Genomic DNA, 18711 nt, shown 5'->3' with positions numbered 1-18711 from the left:
TTGTATAGGTAATTTTTATAATAATAGTCTGAATATTCAAACAAAAATAATCAGAGAATATTCCAATGAAAAACAGTAAACTGTACAATTCTTTTCGTGAATATATAGAATTGCTAAGATAGGCCATATTGTAGGCCATAATATAACCTGAATTAGTTTTAAAATATATAAATAATGCAAAACACGTTCTTAGACCATAGTTTTATGAACTATAAATCAGTAACATACATATAGATAGAAATTCCCAAATAAAAGAAAATTAAACATTACAGTTTTAGGTAGCCCACAGACCAAGTGGGAAGATTCAAATTAAATTAAAAACATTTTAACCAAATATAAATGAAAACCCAATATCAAGTTTGTGAGATGCAGCTAAGGCAGAGATTTGAGTGAAATTTACTGCAAGTAACATCTATTTATACATACTAAAATGGAAACCTAATTTTAAGGAGAAACACAATATTTGCCATTCTCTGAATAATCTTTCTCAAAATCTATTAATTGCTGTGGTAGTTTATCATGTATTTAAAAATTTTTAATCCCACTAGAGTTGAACCATAAATTTCTTCTTTTTAAATGTTGGCTGGACTTAGTGAATTGTTCTAACAATACGGTGCTACGAGTGAAAAATAGTAACTTTAGAGTAGAAAAATCTGGATGACACCACATCTTAACCTATCAAGTTTAACATCACTAGTGATAAGTCTTGTTGGAATGTATCCTCTGATATGATGTGATGAGAAGGGCATATCACCTTTGTGTTATTATTCCAATCATAAGAAAACATCAGACAAACTCAAATGGGAGGCATTCTACAAAATTGGATAACTATTCTTCAAAATTATCGAAGTTAAAACAGAATGAGAAACTCTTACAGATAAGAGAAAGCTGAACAGATATCACAAGTGAATTCAGTGTGATCTTATGGAATGTATTTTGTGGAAGAAGTCAATGGAAAGACTGGAGAATTCTGCATAATATGCAGAATTAATTAACAATATTTACCAATGCTTACTTTTTAGTTTTGATAAATGTACTATGTTTATGTAAGCTATTAACATTTGAGGAAGCTGGATGAAGAGTGTATAGGATTTATCTGTACTAAATTTGGAATTATTCTATGTATCTAATATCATTTCATAACACAAACATTTAAAAAGATGAACCACAAAAGTAACCAGAGATGAAATAAGCCAAAACTACCTAACGGAAAAACAGACAATGGAAGAGACATGAATGGAATTCAGATAATGCAATCACCCTATTCAGACTTTAGAGTAGTATAATTAAGTAAGTATGATTAAAAAAAAAGAAAATTTAAAATGTCAACAATAGACTGGAAACTATCAAAGAAGTATGAAATGTTTGTTATAGAACTTGAAACTACAATAACTGGAATTAAAATCACTAAACACCACGTCACTGCTTTGTTGGTAAAACACTTCTCTGCTATTTTATTTGACTTTCCAGAGCATTTGAAACTGTTGGCTCACTGGTTCTACGGTTCTTACTGTTTCCTATCAATTTCTCCTTGGGCATCAATTTTTTCGCTCAGCCGTTAAAACCTGTGCCTACTAAAATTCTCCTATCATGTGACTTCAAATCTATATGCCCAAGATTTCCAAAGAAATGTTTTATATCATCCTACACAATTTCCTATCAGTTGCTTTTTAAAGTGTATAGTATTACATTGATTACAAATTTGTCAAGCATTTACTTCTCTGAATTTTTTTTTTTTTACTTTTTTATCATTGGTTTTTCCAAAAAGAAAGCTGTTTGCAGACTTGTGTTCCTGTGAAAACTTAAAACTTTCAATGCTGTGATTTGCACAATGTAGACACTCAAAATATATTGACAAATACAATTTTATAAGGAGCCTAACTATAGTTTAGTGCCACATTATTACCGTCCAAGAACAAATGCAAATATACTTAGTATTTATGTCAATATCAGGTTTCCAAAACTAATCTTTAATAATCTCTTTCACTTTTAACAATTTAATGAAATAATTTAAATTGTTAATGTTTTAGAAATGACCTACTTAGAAAATCAAAATGTCACTTTTTAAAATTCTGTTATGCAAAGCAGAATTTTTGATTTGTAGTTCTAAATATTGAAGTAAAATAGATTATTTTTCTCATATTATTATATTTCACCACTTTAATTATTGAATGTGTCCAGAGATTAAAGTGACTATGAAAATGAAATGCTTTTTTTCACAATAAATATTGAATATTTAATGACTATTTTTGCTCTAACAGGTACTTTGGGAATGAAACACAGTTGTTCAGTGCTTATACACTACTTACCCTTTGACTTGCTAGACACCATTACTAAATATGCACTTATGCAGCAGAAGAACTAATATTCCTGGTGAGGGCAATAAATAAGGCAATCTGTGTTCCTACCACAGAGCATTTATAAGCAGAATGAAAAAAACTAATCAAGCTAACTAGGCTGTGCAATGATAAAATGAGATGAAATATGAGTTCGCTTTCCAAGTGGGAATGCAACCCAGAAATATAAACAATGGAAGCATAGGAGCTTTTATAGTTTCTATTTAACTATTTGCCTAATTTAAATATCTATTCAAATTTTTGATTAAAATCTTTGGCAAGAAGGCATTGGGAGTGGGTGGAGGGAGGATGCAGACTTTGGGCTGAAATGGGAGGAAGTTGGGAACCCTGAACGGGGTTGCTGAGCACCAGGACTCATTCCTGACCCTGAGTGGTTCCTAGGGAAGAGGTGAGTGAAAGAAACATGGAGTGACCTCCTCTCATCATCGACTCCCAGGGTACTAGCTGTAGGAAACTTTGAGACCCCCCCAGGCACTTGAACTGGCAGGGAAAATGGTCCAGAGACTTGACAAAGACAGAACTTCAGCCTGCACACAGCACAGAGGGAATAACTGCAATGGAGCATGGCCATGGGTGCCCATCCCACAAGGCTCATCATACTCATCCAGGTGGTTGTATTTGGCCATTCTTGCATTGTTATAAAGATATACCTGAGACTGGGTAATTTATACAGTAAAAAGGTTTAATTGGCTCACCACAGTTCTTCAAGCTGTACAGGAAGCATGAGCATGACACCTGCATCCCCTCAGCTTCTGGGGAGGCCTCAGGGAGCTTTTTCTCATGGAAGAAGGTGAAGCAGGAGCAGGCACATCACATGATGGGAGCAGGAGCAGGAGAGGGTGGAACAGGAGGTGTCCTACTTTACAGCAAGCATATCTCATGTGAACTCAGTATCATGAGGACAGTACCAAATCATGAGGAATTCACCCTCATGACCCAAACATTTCCCACCAGGCCTCACCTCCAGCACTGGGGATTATAATTCAATATGAGATTTGAGTGGGGACAAATACCCAAAGTACATCAGCGGCTTTAGCTTTTGTTGGCTTCTGGATCTGAACAGAGCAGGAATGTCTTGTCCATGCCATGGGGCCAGTCTGATCTGAGCACTCCTGTCTGCCAGTCAGTTCCAGGGTCACTGACTGGACACACCTACTTGTAGCATATCCTTGGCTGCTCAGCCAAGCCACTTGCCAGCAGCCACGACTGTAACTCTTTTACAGGCAGACCATGCCTAATAGAGAGCTTCTGTGATGGGTCCCCCAGGCATGCACCACCTACAGTCTCCTCCTGCTGTGCTGACTCCACTCCCACCCACCACCAGTGCTCATGCATGTGTAGGACTGTTACTGCCCCAGTGGGCATGAACAAACAGGACCCACAGCTGGCACACACATGTGAGATCCACCACCTCCCAGCCTCTGGGACACATTCACATGTGAGATACCAGTTACCCCACCACCATTCTGCCAAAAAGTGTTTGTTGGCAACCCACCCCCATCATTGCTACTGCTGCCCTTCCAGTGCAACAGATGCTTAACCTTGAGGGCCAGCAAAAAGAACCACTGACCTGCTCCCAGCCCTGCAGGGTTAGAGCACACAGCACAGGAGTGATGAGCTGAGCCTTGGCCCGCTAAAATCATCCAGAAATGTAGACAATCAAGTAGACCCAAATTATACCACAGTCAAAATCTCAAAGGCATCAAATAATATAAAAGGAAAAAGTCCCATACAAAGGAGAGCAACTTCAAATGTTAGGGGAACATCAGGCCACACAGATGAGAAAGAACCAGCGTAGAAACTCTGGCAACTCTAAAAGTCAGAGTGTCTTCTTACCTCTAAATTCCTACACTAGATCCCCAGCAATTGAAATGTCTGAAATTACAGACATAGAATTCAGCAAGTGTATGGCAGCAAAGATCATTGAGATTCAAGAGAAAGTTGAAACCTAATTCAAGGAATCTAAGAAATCCAGTAAAATGATGCAAGAGCTAAAGACAAAATAGCCATTTTAAGAAACAACCAAATTTATTTTCTATAGTTGAAAAACTCACTACAAGGATTTCATAACACAACTAGAAGTATACACAGCAAGACAGACCAAGCTGAAGAAAGAAAATCAGAGCTCGAAGACCAGTTATTCAAATCAACTCAATTAGACAAAAATAAAGAAAAAAAGACTTTAAAAATTGAACAAAAGAGGCCGGATGTGGTGGCTCATGCCTGTAATCCCAGCACTTTGGGAGGCCAAGGTGGGCGGATCATAAGGTCAGGAGATCGAGAGCATCCTGGCTAACAAAATGAAACTCCATTTCTACTAAAAATACAAAAAATTAGCCAGGCATGGTGGCAGGCACCTGTAGTCCCAGCTATTCGGGAGGCTGAGGCAGAAGAATGGTGTGAAACCTGGAGGTGGAGGTTGCAGTGAGCTGAAATTGTGCCACTGCACTCCAGCCTGGGTGACACAGCAAGGCTCCGTCTAAAAAAAAAAAATTGAACAAAACCTCCAAGAAATATAAGATTATGGAAAGAGACCAAACCTACAACTCATTAGCATCCCAGAAATGAAGTAAGCAAGAATAAGCGACTGGGAAAACATATTTAAGGATATTGTCCATGAAAATTTCTTGAACTCCTCTAGAGAGGCTGACAGGCAAACCTTAGGAAATTCAGAGAAATCCAGTGAGACATTACGTGAGACAACAATCTCAAAGGCACATAGTTATCAGATTATCCAGGGTAAACATAAATGAAAAAATACTAAAGGCAGCTAGAGAGTAGGAATAGGTCCCATACAAAGGAACATTATTAGGCTACCATTGGATCTTTCAGCAGAAAACTTACAAACAAGAAGAGATTGGGTGCCTATATTCAGCAACCTTAAAGAAAAGAAATTCCAACCAAGATTTTATATCCAGCCATACTAACCTTCATAAGCAAAGGAGAAATAAAATTATTTTCAGAGAAGCAAACACCGAGGGAATTCATTACCACCAGATCTTCCCTATAAGAGGTACTTAAGGGGGTGCTAAACATGGAAATGAAAAACTGTTATCTGTTACCACAAAGACATACTTAAGTACATAGCCCAATCACACTATAAAGCAACTGTACAATCAAGTCTACATAACAACTAGTTAATAATATGATGAGAGGATCAAATGCTCACATATCAATATTAATCTTGAACATAAATAGGCTAAATGCCTTATAAGGCACAGAGTGGCAAGTTGAATAAATAAGCAAGACCCGACTACATGCTGTCTTTAAAAGACCTATCCCATATGCAAGAACATTCATATGCTCAAAGTAAAGGGATGAGGAAATATCAACAAGAAAATGACAAGCCAAAAAGAGCAGGGTTTGCCATTCTTATTTCAGACAAAAGAGACTTTAAACCAATGATGATCAAAGAGCAAAAAGAAGGGCATTACATAATAATAAGAGATTCAATTCAACAAGAAGATGTAACTGTTCTAAACAGATGAGCAGAGAATACTGGAGCACTCAGATACATACGAGCTCTTAGAGCCTTATGAAGATAGTTACATAACAACACAGTAGTAAGAGACTATAACACTCCACTGACAGTGTTATATTATCAAGGCAGAAAACTAACAAAGATATTTGGACCTAAACACGACACTTGAACAAATGGACCTAACAGAAATCTACAGAAAACTCCACCCAACAACCACAGAATATAGATTCTTCTCATCTGTCAATGGAACATTCTCTAAGATAGACCATATGCTTGGCCATAAACCAATTCTCAACAAATAAAAAACAAACAAACAAACAAACTTATTATCAACCACACTTTTAGACCATAGTAAAATAAAGATAGAAATTAATACCAAGAGGATCTCTCAAAAGCAGACCATTGTATGTACATTAAACAGCCAGCTCCTGAATGACTTTTGGTTAAACAATACAATTAAGGCAGAGAGCAAGAAATTCTTTGAAACTGTTGAAAACAAAGATACAACACAACACTCTGAGACACAGCTAAAACATTGCTAAGAGGAAACTTTATAGCACTAAATGACTACATTAAAAAGTTAGAAAGATCTCAAATTAACAACCTAAAATTACACCCAGAGGAACTTGGAAAACAAGGAAAAAATGAACCCCAAAAGTAGTAGAAAAAAAGAAATAACTAAAATCAGAGCTGAACTGAATGAAACTGAAATGCAAAAATATGTACAAAAGATCTATGAAACCAAAAGTTGTTTTTTTGGAAGAGTAAATAAGATTGTTAGACTGCTAACTAGACTAATAAAATAGAGAGATGATTCAAATGATCACAATCACAAATAACAAAGGTGACATTACCATCAACCCCACAAAAATACAAAAAATCTCTCCGATACTGTTATGATACAGCTTTATGCACACAAACTAGAAAACCTAGGAGAAATGAATAAATTTCTGGAAACATACAACTTCTCAAGGTTGAACTAGGAGAAAATCAATACCAGAACAGACCAATATCAAGTTCCAAAGCTGAATCAGTAATAAAAATCTTACCAACCAGAAAAAGTGCTGTACTTGGCAGATTTATAGGCAAATTCTACCAAATGTATAAAGAGGAGCTGGTGTTAATCACACTGAGACCATTTCAAAATATTGAGAAGGAGGGACTCCTCCCTAGCTCATTCTATGAGGCCAGCATCATTCTGGTACTAAAACCTAGAGAGACACAATGAAAAAGGAAAACTTCAGGCCAATATCCCTGATGAACAATGATGCAAAATTCTTCAACAAAAGATTAGCAAATAGAATCCAGCAGCACATCAAGAAGCTAATCCACCAACAATCAAATAGGTTTTATTCCTGGGATGTAACATTGGTCCAACATATGCAAATCAATAAATATGATTCATCACATAAACAGAACTAAATACAGAAATCACATAATCATCTCAATAGGTGCAGAAAAGGTTTTTGACAAAATTTAACATCACTTCATGTTAAAAAACCTTCAACAAACTAGACATCAAAGGAATATATATCAAAATAATAACAACCTTTTAACCTATAAAAGACAAATAAAACAAAGAAAGGCATGAGATAAAGGAAAAGGCAAGAGAGAAGATAATAATTTCTATATACATTAAAATATAGCTAAAATTGAAAAGCAAAGGATGCGTGAACAATCTATTATTGTTACTATTTTGTATAAGGCAGTCAGAGTTGACCTCGAAAGATGGTGATTTGATGTCAACTTGCTCAGTCAGCTTTCTTAAACACATGTAGCTAATACAGCCAGTTGAAAGTGGAAAAGTATTATTCACTAGAAATAATTATATTATGGCTACTAAATTTAGGGTTCACTGCCCTATACTTTCTATTTGTAAAAAGGAAAAATAATTAGTTTTTCTCAAACCTTTTAAAATCAGGACCCCATGATACACATAAACATTACGTGTTCTTATTGAATATTAAGCAATTCTCATGATAAAAAGTAAATCATTACAATATGGTGTTTTAATGTGTTTCTGAAAACATTTTACTCTTCTTTACTCCTAAAATTATCACAACAACCCAAACTAAAAAAAATGATCGACATAAAGGAATCTGCTTTTGAATTCTCTTTTTATAGAGGAAACTCAACAGATTAAACATCACTTTTTTTCCAAACTCCCCAGGAGACTTTTGAGATTGTGTCACTAAAAAACTGTAGTTGCTCTTGGGATGTCAGACTATAAAATTAATCAATCAAATCAGACTATAAAATTAAGCAATCAAATGAATCAAATGTATAAGTACCTTGACTGCAGATCTGACTTTTTCTTTTTTTTTTGTTTTGTTTGTTTTTTTTTTTTTTTTTTTGAGACGGAGTCTCGCTCTGTCGCCCAGGCTGGAGTACAGTGGCCGGATCTCAGCTCACTGCAAGCTCCGCCTCCCGGGTTTACGCCATTCTCCTGCCTCAGCCTCCCGAGTAGCTGGGACTACAGGTGCCCGCCACCTCGCCTGGCTAGTTTTTTGTATTTTTTAGTAGAGACGGGGTTTCACCGTGTTAGCCAGGATGGTCTCGATCTCCTGACCTCGTGCCGCCCGTCTCGGCCTCCCAAAGTGCTGGGATTACAGGCTTGAGCCATCGTGCCCGGCCAGATCTGACTTTTTAAAGGACTACACAAGCCTGGAAAACTAGGAAGTAGTGCATCTTGATAGCACCAGAGAAAAATCTTACCAAATAGTTCATTTCCAATATGTCTCATGGGAAATATATGTATGAAGGTCCTTCTAGACAATCTCGATCAACCCGGGCTGCCAAATACTCCAAAATCCACTCTCCTTTTTCCTTCCACACACGGGTACATACCGACTAACAGAACTATCCTTTACTCTGACCTGTGAATGAAGAACTAATATCCTATTCCCTCCAGCCCAGTCATTAGCCCTTTCCCCCATCCACCAAAAGATCATGAGTACAAATTTGTATATGAAGGCCTTTTCTTCAAAATTTGTCCTATTTTTATATTCGGTACAGTTTCCCAGACATATTTAGATTCACAGAAAGAACATAAAATTTGTGGCCAAGTGCTATGGCTCACGCCTGTAATCCTAGCAGTTTGGGAAGCCGGGGCAGGGGGATCACCTGAGGTCAGGTGTTTAAGACCAGCCTGGCCAACATGGTGAAACCCTGTCTCTACTAAAAATACAAAAAATTAGCTGGGCATGGTGGTGGGCACCTGTAATCTCAGCTACTTGGGAGGCTGAGCAGCAGAATTGCTTGAACCCAGTGTGTAGAGGTTGCAATGAACCGAGATTGAGCCATGGCGCTCCAGCCTGGGCAACAAGAGTGAAATCTCCATCTGAAAAAAAAAATATGTAAAGAATTTGTTCACGTTCTCTATCTTGCTTCATCTAATGTAGTATCCTATCCCACATAGTAAAAATTATCAACATTTGTACAATATTATTTAAACTATATATCTTACATACTATGCTCTTAATCAACTTTACTCTCTCATAACTTATTTGTACTTTCCAACTGGAAAGATGCAATAGGGAACGACATAGCCCGCTTCAAAGTCTATTGGGTTGAAAATTTAGAAAATGAATTTGTATTTAACAATAAACATTGGTAGATTTAGTTTTAACTTAAGGGTAAAAATATTTTTTAGAGAGTATGATGTGCCTGTTATAAATTAAGGCATTAGTTGTCTTTCCATTTTTATTATATTAATATATTATATACTGCCTTACAGTTTAATATGTGTTTTACAGAGTTTTATACTGAACAATTTTTCAGGTAATGAATATGTTAAAAGGTTATTTTCAATATTTCTAATTTAAAATCCACACATAAAATTAGAACACACTTTGTTCCTGCCCTTTTTTCTCTTCCTGAGAAAGACTTCAAAAGAATTAGAATTAATTCGTTAAATAATGAACTGTCAGTTCTTTATGCATTATGTTTTATTGCTTTTGTTGATTAGTATTTGTTTTAGTAACTAAAAGAAATAAAGTTTCATTACTACATTTTTATGGATAGTGGTCTATATCCTATTAAATATTATACATTTTCTTCCAGTAAATTATATTAATCAAAAAATTATATGAATATGCTCTGTAAGATCAGTAGCCTCTTGTAGTATATTTGCTTACCATATTTTTTAAATAACTCAATAAAATCAATAAAAAATTAACAAAATTTTGACATATACTACTATAAAGGAAGGAATGATTTATGGAGAAAGCAACAATTTTTTAAAAATAGTTCATTATATACACACATTCAAATTTCTTAAGACCTTTGGAGTCATAGATATTTTAATATATAACCCATGCTATTAATGATTTCTTCTTCAGGGTTCCCCCTTGGATATAATGTGTTGACAGACTTCCTAATGTCAAGATGATGTAAATATCTATTTTTCCTCAAATAATATTACTGCATTTCTATATCTATATGTTTAAATTGTCAAAAGAACAGCTTTATGCATTAAATTTGGTAGAAATCCAATTGTTTATTATTTTTAAATGCCTTGATTATTACTATTATTTTATTATTATTAATTTAGCTAGCATTTATATTTCATTATGCTCATGATTATTATAAGCAGATTAAAATATTAACTGATTTTATCTTCACAACAAACCTATGAGGTTGGTAGTACAATTACCCTCATTTTATTGATGTGGCAATTAAGATACAAAGAGATTAAATAATTTATTCAGGGTTATTCAATGAGTGAGAATTGGCTGTGAGATTTAAATCCAGAACCTCTGCTTTTAACCACTGCTTATGCCCTCTTATTTAAATTGCTGTGTTAATCCTATGTGAAATTTTATTTTATATATGCCATAACTCTGACCGTGGCAGTTCATGTAATCCATTTGAATGTAGACTTCTGTTAATTTCATATTATTTTAATTATTGAAACATCATTATTGATCATCATATTGAATGAGATATGTCACTATGTCCCTCTACCTTTCATCATCAATTTAATATAAACTCACGGTCTATTTCATGTGCATATATAACATAGTTGCTGATTTCTTCATTGGTTCACACTTGCTGATGTAAAAAGAAATAATGGAATTATTTCTTTTCTGGTTCACTATCCTTTCTGCTTTCAAATGCAATCTGGTGGATTTCCCTTCATTATGTCTTGGTAACATTCCTGGAAGGATCCACAGCTTTCTGGTCATTGGGAGACTTTCTCTTTTAAAACACATATTTGGGTATTACAAATTAAATGTCATTCAATTGAAAAATCTAATCTTCCATGTGAGTTGAAAGTTCTTCCCCAACATATTCCCACTTCCTCCACTCGCCAACTCTGCCCTCATCTACAACACTGGTATTCTAAGTTGGGAATTGGCTGGTATCTGTTTTCTGGTTTACTTCCTACAAACCCTTTTGTGCTTTCCTTCCAAAGCCATAGGCAGCAAAGGGAGATTGGGAAAAAATGACATGTTTTAAGGTGGTTTGTGCTGTTTAATTCATCTTTTGGTGCCCTCTCTGTTGCAGATGCCCACAGGATGGTTCATTCCTGGGTACACTGATGGAATTCACATATGCTGCCTACTCATTTTCCTCCATGCACACTCAAAAATAATATCCGTAAACCTTGCCTTTGCCTAATATTAGTGATCCAATCTCCAAATGATCCTCCAGTTTTTCACCTTTAATACAATTTTAACTCTCATTCTCTGGGTGGAACTTTCTTTGAAGTTCATATTTTGTGGCAATACTTTAGCACTGAAGAAAACCCACATGTTCTTGTTCTGTATGTTCTTTAAGGGCTACATGACCTACTGTAGAATCTATTTATTTTTCTATATTCTACATATATTAATCTATATTCTACATATATATTTATTCTACATACATATTCTGAAACATATACACTGAAGCAAATATTCTGAAACATGTTCAATATATACATAATATATATATAAACAGATATATATATTCATATATATCTACTGAGGTTTCATATAATATTAGTGCTCCATAACAACACATCATATTTCTCTTGATTATGTGTACCTCAGCACTACATAATCAATATATCATATTTCTCCAATGAAAGATTGATGGTACTTTCAGAGCTGTTTAGATGTTGGATATGGGGCAACAAGATTATTAAAAAGAAATCCCTTTAGCATAGAGTTGACTCTTTAACAACAGTGGATAGAATGGCATATGGTATATAGAACAGTGGAATCCACTTATATGTGGACTCTTATCTGCTTTTGCCACACCTGAGACAGGAAAACCAACACTTCTTCTTCCTTCCCCTCCTCAGCCAATATAGTGTGAAGATGATGAGTATGAAGACCTTTATAATAGTCCACTTTCACTAAATGAACAGTAAATAATTGTTTCCTTACAATTTTCTTAATAACATTTTCTTTTCTCTAGCATACTTTATTGTAAAGGTGCAGTATATAATACATATTTTTAAAATATGGACTAGTAAATTATATATTTATTTTATCAGTACAGCTTCTGGTCAACAGTAGTCTACTGAGTAGTCAAGTTTTGAGGGAGTGAAAAATTACACACAGATTTTGTTTCTGTGGAAGGTCAATGCTCCTATTCTTGGCATTTTTCAAGCGTCAGCTGTATTTTTATATTATGAGGTAATATAGAATCAGTTGGCCTTTTTGAAAGAAATCGATCCAAAGATATGTGCTTTACTGTTTTTTCCTCCAGGAAAATTTTTCTAAATTAGCTTTCGTTAAAATGTCAGTCTTTACATCAGCAGCTGCTCCTGGACAACTTTTGAACCACAGGATTAAAAAAAGGCTATCTGATTAAAAACATGTCAACACAATTTTTGGAAACCGCCACTCATGATACTTTATGATATTAAAACCTTATTTGAAAACCATGACCCAACCCAAATGTGCATAATTGGAAAGTGTATTTCCTAGTTTTAACCTCAAGCCCTTGCCCATTAGCAAAATTCCTATGTATTGATTTTTAATTAAGATTATGACCACAACTAATTCACCAACTTTTATTTTCATGATAATCTGTGAAGTTGAATGTGAAATATTAATACCTTAACAAATCAGCTTCTTCCCTTACCCAGATATTTTAAAGTTCGTACATTCAAATGTTTTTTGACCTTTAAAGAGGTAAATATATTCCAACCATTTGCAATCTATCCATCTGACAAAGGGCTAATATCCAGAATCTACAAGGAACTTAAACAAATTTACAAGAAAGAAACAAACAACTCCATCAAAAAGTGGGCAAAGGATACCATCTCATGCCAGTTAGAATGGTGATCATTAAAAAGTCAGGAAACAACAGATGCTGGAGATGATGTGGAGAAATAGGAACGCTTTTACACTGTTGGTGAGAGTCTAAATTGGTTCAACCATTGTGGAAGACAATGTGACAATCCTTTAAGAATCTAGAACCAGAAATACCATTTGACCCAGCAATCCCATTACTGGGTATATACCCAAAGGATTATAAATCATTCTGTTATAAAGACACATGCACATGTATGTTTATCACAGCACTGTTCACAGTAGCAAAAACTTGTAACAACCCAAATGCCCATCAATGATAGACTGGATAAAGAAAATGTGGCACATATAAACCATGGAATACTATGCAGCCATAAAAAAGGATGAGTTTATGTTCTTTGCAGGGACATGGATGTAGTTGGAAACCATCACTCTCAGCAAACTAACACAGGAACAGAAAACCAAACAGCACATGTTCTCACTCATAAATGGGAATTGAACAATGAGAACATATGAGCATAGAGAGGGGAACATCACATACCAGGGCATGTCAGGGGATGGGAGGCTAGGGGAGGGATAGCACTAGGAGAAATATCTAATGTAGATGATGGTTCGATGGGTGCAGCAAACCACTGTGGCAAATATGTACCCATGTAACAAATCTGCAAGTTCTTCACGTGTATCCTAGAACTTAAAGTATAATTTTTAAAAAGAATATTTATTTTATCCATCTTTTGTAATTTTCCTTGTAGAAGTCTTTTATCTCCTTGATTATATTTATCCCTAAGTATTTTTTGTAGCTATTGTAAATATGACTGGCTTCTTGATTTCTTTTTCAGCTAGCTTATTGTCTGTGTATAGAAATACTACTGTTCTTAGTATGTTGACTTTGTGTCCTGCAACTTTACTAAATTTGTTTATCACTTCTAATGTTTTCCGGTAGAATATTTAGCTTTTTCTCTATATAAAAACATATTGCCTGCAAACAGGACAATTTGATTCCCTTTTTTACTGATTTAGATGCACTTTTTTTTTTCTTGTCCAATTGCTCTGGCTAGGACTTCCAATACTACATTGAACAAAAGTTATGAAAGTGGACATCCTTGTCTTGTTACAGTTAGAGGAAAAGCTTTCAACTTTTCCCACATTGACTATGATGTTAGCTGTGGATTGTTCAATATAGCCTTTGTCTTGTTATGGTAAATTTATTTTATCCTAGTTTATTTAGAGATTTTATCATGAGGGTATGTTAAATTTAATCAAATGCAATTTCTGTATTCTATTGACCTACATATATGATCCCAAAACTTAAAACTACTTGAAGAAAACATAGAAAAAATTCTCCAGGATATTGGTTGCAAAAAGATTGTAAGAATAAGACCTCAAAAGCACAGGCAACAAAAGCAAACATAAGTCAATGAGATTATATTAAAATAAAAATTATCTGTACAGCAAAGAAAACAGAATGAAAGGCAACCTACAGAATGGGAGAAAATATTTTCAAACTATTCATCTAACAGGCAATTAATATCCAGAATATACAATGAATTCAAACATCTCAACAGTAAAATAACAAAAAATCTGATTAATCCATGGGGAAATGATCTAAACAGATGTTTCTCCTAAAGAAGACCTATAAATGGCTAACAAATACATGAAATAATGCTCAGCATCACTAGTCATCAGCAAAATGAAAATCAAAACTGAAATGAGGTATCATCTCACCCCATTTAACATCACTATAATAAAAAAGATGAGAAATCAATTCTGGCAAAGATGATGAGACAAGGAAGCTCTTATATACTTTTAGTGGAAATGTAAACAAGTACAGCCACTATTGGGAGCAATGTGGCAGTTCCTGAAAACGCTGCAAATAGAGCTACCATAGAATCCAGCAATCCTACTACTGAACACTTATTCAAAGAAAAAAAAAAATAGTACATTTCAGAGGCATCTTTACTGCCAAGTTTTATTGCAGCACCGTTTACAACAGCCAAGCTATGGAATCAAGTTAGGTGTCAACAGATGAATAGATAAAGAAAAAGTATTCTATACACACACATGCACACACACACACACACACAGGAATACTATTCAGTCATATAAAAAATAAAATTCTGTAATTGATGGCATTATAGATGGTACTGGAAGTCATCATGTTAAGCGAAATAAACCAGGAACAGGAAGTTGAACACATGCACTCACTTAGGTGAAAGCTAAAAAGTATTGATCATGCAGAAGTGAAAAGTAGAGTCGGGTGCTGTGGCTCATGCCTGTAATCCCAGCACTTAGGACAGCCGAGGTGGGCATATGACCTGAGGTCAGGAGTTCAAGAACAGCCTGGCCAATATAGTGAAACCCCGCCTTTACTAAAAATACAAAATTATATGGGCTTGTTAGCAGGTGCCTCTAATTCCAGCTGCTCGGGAAGCTGAGGCAGGAGAATCACTTGAACCTGGGAGGCGGAGGTTGCAGTGAGCCAAGATTGCGCCAGTGGACTCCAGTCTGGCAACAGAGTGAGACTCTTAAGAAAATAAAAATAAAATAAAATAAAATAAAATAAAAATAAAATTAAAAAATAAAAAAGAAGGCCGGGCGCGGTATCTCAAGTCTGTAATCCCAGCACTTTGGGAGGCCGAGACGGGCGGATCAAGAGGTCAGGAGATCGAGACCATCCTGGCTAACACGGTGAAACCCCGTCTCTACTGAAAAACTACAAAAAACTAGCTGGGCGAGGTGGCGGGTGCCTGTAGTCCCAGCTACTCGGGAGGCTGAGGCAGGAGAATGGCGTAAACCCGGGAGGCGGAGCTTGCAGTGAGCTGAGATCCGGCCACTGCACTCCAGCCCGGGCGACAGAGCGAGACTCCGTCTCAAAAAAATAAATAAATAAAAAATAAAAAAGAAGTAAAAAGTAGAACAGAGGAGACTAGAGGGTAGGGAGGATAGGTGGAATGGAGGGATAGTGACAGATTTGTTGAAAGATACAAAATTACTGCTAGATAAGAGAAATAAGTTCTAGTGGCACTTATATAGATACACATATTCTGTATACATATATACATATTACGCACAGAAAATTTACATAACAAGTTACATGGCATTATAGGATGATCATAGTTAGTAATATATAGGTTCAAATAGCTAGAAGAAAGATATTGAATATCCTCAACACAAATAAATGATAAACTCTCCAGATGATGAAATACTAAATACCTTAATCTGATATACTATATGTACTGAAACATCACCATATACCCCATTAATATGTAAAATTATTATATGTCAATTAAAAAAATAAAAAAATTGAAGGAAATGTTACCTCAATGTGGCCTATGGTATATCAATCCAGCTAAACTATCTGTTTAAATAGACTCTACCATAGTCCTCAAATACATCCCTTTGTTTCATGCTTAGTTTAACTTTGAGTCAACCCTTTATCTTGCCTTTTATTGAGGCATTGAGCTTTTTTTTTAGTGACCTATAGATTTTCTAAAGGGAGACACAGAAACATAATACACTATAGGAAAAGAGCCATACATTTGCAGTAATAATATGTTTGTTTCTTTACCATGCAGTTTATTAGCCAGGGTAACTTATACAATATACTTTTCTAAAAAATCAATTTTCTTGATAATATATGATACACAATTTGCAGATAAAGAAATTACAATGTCTTCTGCAAAATCAAATCTTTAATAAGTAAGTGACATTAAATAGAAAAGCATTTTTAATTGTAAAATCTAAAACTACGTAAGAATCTTTTAATAAAATAGGTCTCCTGATGTATTTTTTCAAAACATTTTTTAAATGTAATTGTATTTCAGTAAGAACACTTAACTAGAGATCTGTGATTTTCACAAACTTTTACATGTGTAATACAGTATTGTAGACTATAGGTACAATGTTGTAAAGAAGATCTCTAGAGCTTGTTTATATTTCTTATTTGAAACTCTATAGCCATTGATTAGTAAATCCCTGTTTCTTTTTTAATTTTAATTTTTTGAAGTACATATTTTTGTGAGGTACATTAGATATTTGTAATTGATATTTGGGTGCAGGCATGCAATGCGCAATAATCACATCATGGGAAATTTAGTGTCGATCCCCTCACTAATTTATTATTTCTGTTATAAACAATCCAATTATTTTCTTTTTACAGTTGAATTTTACAATTAAATTTTGTTGACTGTCGTTCCCTCTTTATGCTATCAAATACTAGGTCTCATTAATTCTTTCTATTTTGTATATGCATTAATCATCCTCACCTTTCTCCCATCCACTCCCACTAGCATTTCCAGCCTCTGTTAACCATCCTTCCATTCTCTGTCTCCATGGGTTCTATCATTTTGATTTTAAACTCCACAAATAAGTGAGAACATGAAACATGTGTCTTTCTTTACCTGGCTTATGTCACTGAACATAATCACCCCTCAGTTTCATTCCTGTGTTGCAAATGAGAGGATCTCATTCTTTTTTAAGCCTGAATATTACTCCATTGTGTATAAGTACAATGTTTTCTTCATTCATCTGTTGATGGAAGCGTAAGATTGCTTGCAAATTTTGGCTATTGTGAACAGTACTAATTTCCTGATTTCCTTTCTTTTGGGCATATACCCAGCAGTGGGATTGCTGGATTGTATACTAAGTATAATTTTAGTTGTTTTAGAAGCCTCCAAACTTGTATCCCTAGTGGTTGTAGAAATTTATATTCCCACCAACAGTGAACAAGGGTTCCCTTTTCTCCACATCCACAAACCTCTCCAGCATTTGTCATTGCCTGTCTGTAGTTATAAGACATTTAAAAGACTTTGATGCATTCTTCAATATGTTAACAGCACTTCTTAACTCTACAAATTTGCTTAATTCATTTTAATTATTTCAGTCTCTTTGTTAAATTTATCTGATAGAATTCTGAATTTCTTCTCTGTGTTATCTTGAATTTCTTTGAGTTTCCTCAAAACAGCTATTTGAATTTTCTGTCTGAAAGTTTGTGTATCTGTGCTTCTCCAGGATTGTTTCCTGGTGCCTTATTTAGTTTATTTAATGAGGTCACATTTTCCTGGACAGTACTGATGCTTGTAAATGTTCGATGGTGTCTGGGCATTGAAGAGTTAGGTATTTATTGTAGTCTTCACTGTCTGAGGTTTTTTTTGCCTGTCTTTCTTGGGAAGATATTCCAGGTATTCAAAGGGACTTGAGTCCCAAGCCCAATACTGTTGTAGTGTTTGCAGACTCACAGAGGTGCCACCTTGGTGGTCTTGGATAAGTTTCAGAAGAATTATCCACATTATGAGGCGTAGATGTTTGTTCTCTTCTTTTACTTTCTCCCAAACATGTGGAGACTCTGTGTGTGTGTGTGTGTGTGTGTGTGTGCGCGTGCACGTGCTGAGTCACCTAGAATTGGGAGTATGATGATGCAGACACCCCTGTGGCCACCACTACTTGGACTGTGCTGAGTCAAACCGGAAGCCAGCAAAATCTTTAGCCTCACTCATGGCCTTCCTCTTTAGAGTGGTGAGCTTCCCAAGGTCCTGGTGTGTCCAGAGATGCTCTCTGGGATCTAGGGATTGGAATTGTTAACACTCTTAACAATTTACCTGCGTTCTATTCTACTGTAGCTATGCTG

Source organism: Trachypithecus francoisi, unplaced genomic scaffold (assembly GCF_009764315.1).
Source record: "Trachypithecus francoisi isolate TF-2019V2 unplaced genomic scaffold, Tfra_2.0 Lachesis_group15, whole genome shotgun sequence".
NCBI classification, from domain to species: domain Eukaryota; kingdom Metazoa; phylum Chordata; class Mammalia; order Primates; family Cercopithecidae; genus Trachypithecus; species Trachypithecus francoisi.
This window is presented reverse-complemented; position numbering follows the sequence as displayed.